We start from the raw sequence: 5,668 nt of genomic DNA on the forward strand, positions 1-5,668 counted from the left end.
TTGGAACACAGTTCTAAAAATGTTTGTGGTTCCTGTTGAGGGTCAGTTTATGATAAGGAAAACAACGAGCAAAGCAAATCATTGAAATTGTGAGGTTTAACAAGAACATTCAAATCAAATGTTTGAATGACATCGTGCAGTTCTGTGGGCTTTTGAAGGATAAATAAATTCCTGTTAGCTTCAGAAGCTATGTCATGAGGCAACGCTATGTGAAAATATCAACTGACACTAGACTCATATTAGGAAATAAAATGCATGTAATTCACACCTGTTTGCATAAAAGCAAACTCATTAACACTTCCCAATGGCAATGATGACTGCAGTAAACAATGGAGATTTAGTATCCAGAAGTGTTTGGGGCAGGAACAAGCTGTCACGTCTGGCCATACCTTAGACCTTCATTTGACTGTTCTTTTGTACAAAACTTGGGAACTTGGTTTTAAACTTAATGATTCTCTTCACAAAATTCTGTGCTTAGACTCCTTAACACATGCCTTTATGTAGTGCTGTTTTAGGGAGAATTTTACCCCAGCAACCTCTAATTAATCCAGTGTCAAGTGTACATGTTGCCACAGGTGAGTTTATTAAAACCTAGATAGACATTGCTTTATGCTTGGATCATTTTGTGAACAATAGAGGCAATTTTGTATTAACTGGTGTAATATTAACTGCTGTAGCAAATAAGCTCTTAAATATCAGTGGTTCAACACAAGACACATTTATTCCTTTATCACATAGCATTCTGAGGTTGATGTTCCTGGTCAGGGGTTAGGCCTTACAGGCAACATTCAGGAGCTCAGTTTTCTTTCATTTTGTGTTCTTTGCCTCCCTGAAGCCTCAGTGTCCTTTTGAATTTAGATGGCCAATAAGGAGAGTGAAAATAGAGAAAACACGTCTGTCTAGAATGAGCACAAATCACTTCCACTCAATGGGTGGGAACTAATCATATGGTCCTCCCTAGACACAAGGGGTTCTGGGAAATGTAGTTTCTTGCTGGGTAGCTGCTTTCCAGTTTAGCACCATATCAGAGTAGGGAGAATACACTATGGTGAAGAGCTAGCTGTCTCTTCTACAGACCATGTTGGATATTATATCAATATTTACCTTATTTTACAGTACACAATTATAGCAATAGCTAACACTTCTTGGATTTTAAGTAAAGCCGGAAAATCTAAGGCTTTAAAATTAAGTGTACAAAAAATATAATTTTATTTCCTGTAACTTGAAACAGTTTGCATTTTGAAGCTCTATCCCTCAGCAGGATTGTTTAATTGGGAGTGGGAGAAGTGTTTCTAAAGCATTCCTTTCTCAGAATTTATGCTGGGTTCTAAATTTAATTATGAGATGTTGAGGAGCAGGGTGGCAATCTTGTCATTGATTCGTCCATCGATGCAGGTTCTCATGAGATGTCCACTGCAGCAAGAGTCATGCTCTTTAGTTCTGGTGAGTTCCATTCTCAGGGCATAGGAGTCTTTCTACATCTTACCACAAATGAATCCTCTGGAAAAGAGGTACTGGGGTAGTATGATGTTATTCCCCCTTGCTCTGGGATCCCATCTTCCTCTCAAGCAACATTTTCCTAATTTTAACTTTAAATGGAGCAGTTTAGCTAGAAATCTTACAAAAAAAAAACAATCTTTCATTCATGTTTCTGCCCAAGATGTTTTTTCTTTATCTAATCCTCCTTTTTTTGCCCAGAAGCTTAGACTATTCCTCAAACATGCAAGGTACATATCACAGCCTCCTGATCTTGGCACTTTTGATCAGTTAGGAATTTCCAGCTCTTAAAACCTGGGGCGTAATCGTCACTCAGTAAATATTTGTGGAATTAGTTACCTTCAAGAGAGATGATACCATTCCCATTTTACAGAAGTTAATACTGTGACTTCGAAAGGCTGAGAAACCTGCCAAATTTCTAAAGCTAGTAGATGGGAAAGTCAAGATTTTAACCCAGGAAGTCAGTCTATAGTCATATGATTAAAAAAATAAATATTATAGATATATTCTGCCTTATCCTAATTCAACCCTAGCGCCTTAGAAAGAGCTCTGGACTTGGAATATGAAAACTCCCTCACTTACTAAATTTATGACTTTGGAGAAATCATTTAATCTCATCATGTTCAGTTTCCTCACCTGCAGCATAAAATAATGATACATCTCTTACAGATGATTAGGAGGCTTAGACAATAATGAATTGAGCACTGAGAAAGGTAATTATGTCAGCTATCTGTGGTTGAAACAATCCACAACAGGGTCACAGATAACCACTCAACTGCAGGAATGTACAACACTGAATTGATTGCTCTTACATTTGGATTCAGCTGGGGTTCAGTTCTGCTGATCTTGACTGGACGCATTTATGTATCTGGGGTTATGCTGTCAGCCGATCTAGACTGGCCTTGGCTGGGATGACTGGGTGATGCAGCTCTGTTCCATTTATGCCTCATCCATTAGCTTGAAAATGTAGATTACAGATGCACAAGAGAACAATGGACACACATAAATTCTCTGAAGCTGAGGCTGGGAAGTAGCATACCATCACTTCTATTGCATTCTATTAATGAAGCAAATCACATAGCCTAGTCCAGATTTAAGGACTGGGGGAATTGACTTTTGTCTTTTTAGTAGAAGGAATTATAAGGTCACACAGCAAAGAACATGAATATAGAGAGGAAAATAATTGGGCCATTAACACACTCAGTCTTCCATTGTAATCAATACATTTTAGTTCAGTCTGAGTTCACTCAGGCATGTTAAAACATGGAATCTACAGAACAAGCTCTCTGGAATTAATTCTATAAACTTACTTTAGCCTCCTCCTCTTCTGTTTTATAGGCTGAATTTTAAGTTACCCTCGAAAAAAAGAAAGGTAATGAATATTTCTCAGTTGAGAAGAGGTGCTTTCTAAGTAGAGACAATCCCTTACTGCCCAAATGTGCAAAACAAGTAGATTTTTTTATGTTTATTGGTCCCAAAAAAATATCCCACTGTACATATAGACAAAAATTTATGCCTGATCAGGCGGTGGCGCAGTGGATAGAGCCTCGGACTAGGATGCAGAAGGACCCAGGTTCGAGACACCGAGGTCGCCAGCTTGAGCCCGGTTCATCTGGTTTGAGCAAAGCTCACCAGCTTGGACCCAAGGTCGCTGGCTCAAGCAAGGGGTCACTCAGTCTGTTGAAGGCCCGCAGTCAAGGCACATATGAGAAAGCAATCAATGAACAACTAAGGTGTCGCAATGAAAAACTGATGATTGATGCTTCTCATCTCTCTCCGTTCCTGTCTGTCTGTCCCTATCTATCCCTCTCTCTGACTCTCTCTTTGTCTCTGTAAAAAAAAAAAAAATTATTTGACCAAGCCTTTTCATTGAGCACTTATCTGTTTCCTGGTTTGCCATGATTATAAACAAAGGAGAAAGTGTCGGGTGTCATATTTCCATAACAGATTCTTGCAGATGAGCTACTGTTGGCTGCATTATTTTACTTCTACCATGCATGTGGCAAAGTTAAAAATCTATTATAACACACACACCTGGTTATTATCCCAGAGTTGCTACTCATTCTATCATTCTAACCTCCCTAGGCTACAATCCTCTCTACACAAAGGGGTCTTGAAAACCTATATCCACATGTGGAGAAGGGAGGGAATCCTCTGGTCTATTTCTATTCATCAGGATTTTTAAGAACTGGACATGATTTGACCCCCCATGGCAGTGTTGTGAAGGAGAGACAGATGTAAACCCATCTACGATTAAGGGCTTGATTCAAGCCACATTTCAGTAAAGTGGTGGTGTCTGTCCTTGAACTCAGGCTTTCTGACTCCCAAGCTTAGACTGTCTACTACGGTATGCTAGAGGAACTTATCTGTGATAACAATAATAGTAATAAGTAACTTTTATTGGGCTTTTATTGTATGATATACTGTGATGAGTGCTTTACATGTTAATTTACATGTAGTGGATATTATCATCATTATTATTTTGTATAATTTAAAAAAACTTTCAGTCGCAGTTGGCATACAATATTATATTAGTTTCAGGTTTACAAAATAGCGATTAAACATTTATATATCTTACAAAGTGGTCACCCCAGTAAGTCTGGTCCACATCTGACACCATACAGACTTTTCAATATTATCAACTACATTCTCTACTTTGTACTTTACATTCCTGTGACTATTTTTGTAACTGGAAATCTGTACTACTCAATCCCTTCCCCTTTTTCACTCACCCCTCAAACTCCCTTCTCTCTCTCTTGTTCTCTCTCTTTCTCTCATTATTATCCCTATTTTATCGACGTGAGAACTGAGAGAGGTTAAGCAATTTGCCAAGGTCACGTGACTGATGAGTAAAAGAGCTGTAATTTGAACTCAAATTATGTCTGCTCGCTGAAAATTTTTGTCAATATGCTAGATGCTAGATGAGAAGACATAATGTCTGCCTTCAAGGAGGTCACTGTCTGGAAGAGGAGGCAGAAAATGAGACCTCTGGGACATATGCAATAAGCGGAATGTTAGAGAGGGCCTTCTGGCTGTCTTAGAATGATGCACAGATGAAGAGCCCAAGCTCATAACCCTCATTAATTGCTTATCTGGATTTTATTTATTTGTTATAAATATCATTTCTTGTCTTCTTTTGATTTCAGAAGCTATATACATTTACTGAAAAATGAGAAAACTAAAAACTATGGGAAATAAATTCAAACCACTGTAATCTCTCTGCTGCCCAGAAATAAACATTGTTTACATTTTCTCGTGGCTTCTTCCATGCACCCATCCTCCATGCAATTAGATCGTACCATAGGACTGGTTTGTACTGGCTTTTTTTTTTCTTCACTTAATATATCATGAACACTCTCATGTTTTGTTAACCATGATGTGACTTCGAACAACTACATAACATCCCATTATATTAATTAATATATTAATTTAATTAATACACTTAGATGAGCACCCTTTTACATACATTTGTGCCTCATTCCTGATCAATTCTTTACAAACAATTCTATAAGTGGCATTGCTGCGTCTAAAGTGTGTGTTTTTAGGTTCTTGGTAACAGCAGTCCAATCCCTGCCATGAGGATTTGCAGGGAACACCTGAATCCTTTTTTTGAACTTCTCTCTGCAAGACCTACAGCTGCTTCGCACTTTCCTGAGCTACGTCTGGTCGTTTGAAGCCATGAGGATGAAACACGCAGTTGCTGTGAGACCACTTAGACCCCAGTCCCCCCCAGACAGACTCACCCCTGCTCCTTCCGAGCTTGCTATTGATCCCATTTCACAAGGAGAAAGGAGACGTACCTATTAGGAAATGATCCTGTTCCCACAGGTGCAGAAAGTCAAACCTTTGTGTCTTCCAGCCACCTGGCACAGTACTGTGGAAGAGGTCAGATCAGGCTATCTGCTCTGATTCCATCAGCGCCCCACAGGGATCCTTTCATTTTCCTGAGGATACATTTCTCCCGGTTCAGCTTTTCAACAAATACTCATGTAATTAGTTCTTCTTAGAACCTCCGTCATAAGAGCTCCGTTAAAATGAAAGCTGGCAGTAAAGATTTCAAGGTAAATGAAATTCCCACATCTTAAATTATGTCTACTCGCTGAAAATTTTTGTCAATATGCTAGATGCTAGATGAGAAGACATAATGTCTGCCTTCAAGGAGGTCACTGTC

The sequence above is a fragment of the Saccopteryx bilineata genome, chromosome 6 (assembly GCF_036850765.1).
Source record: "Saccopteryx bilineata isolate mSacBil1 chromosome 6, mSacBil1_pri_phased_curated, whole genome shotgun sequence".
NCBI classification, from domain to species: Eukaryota; Metazoa; Chordata; class Mammalia; order Chiroptera; family Emballonuridae; genus Saccopteryx; species Saccopteryx bilineata.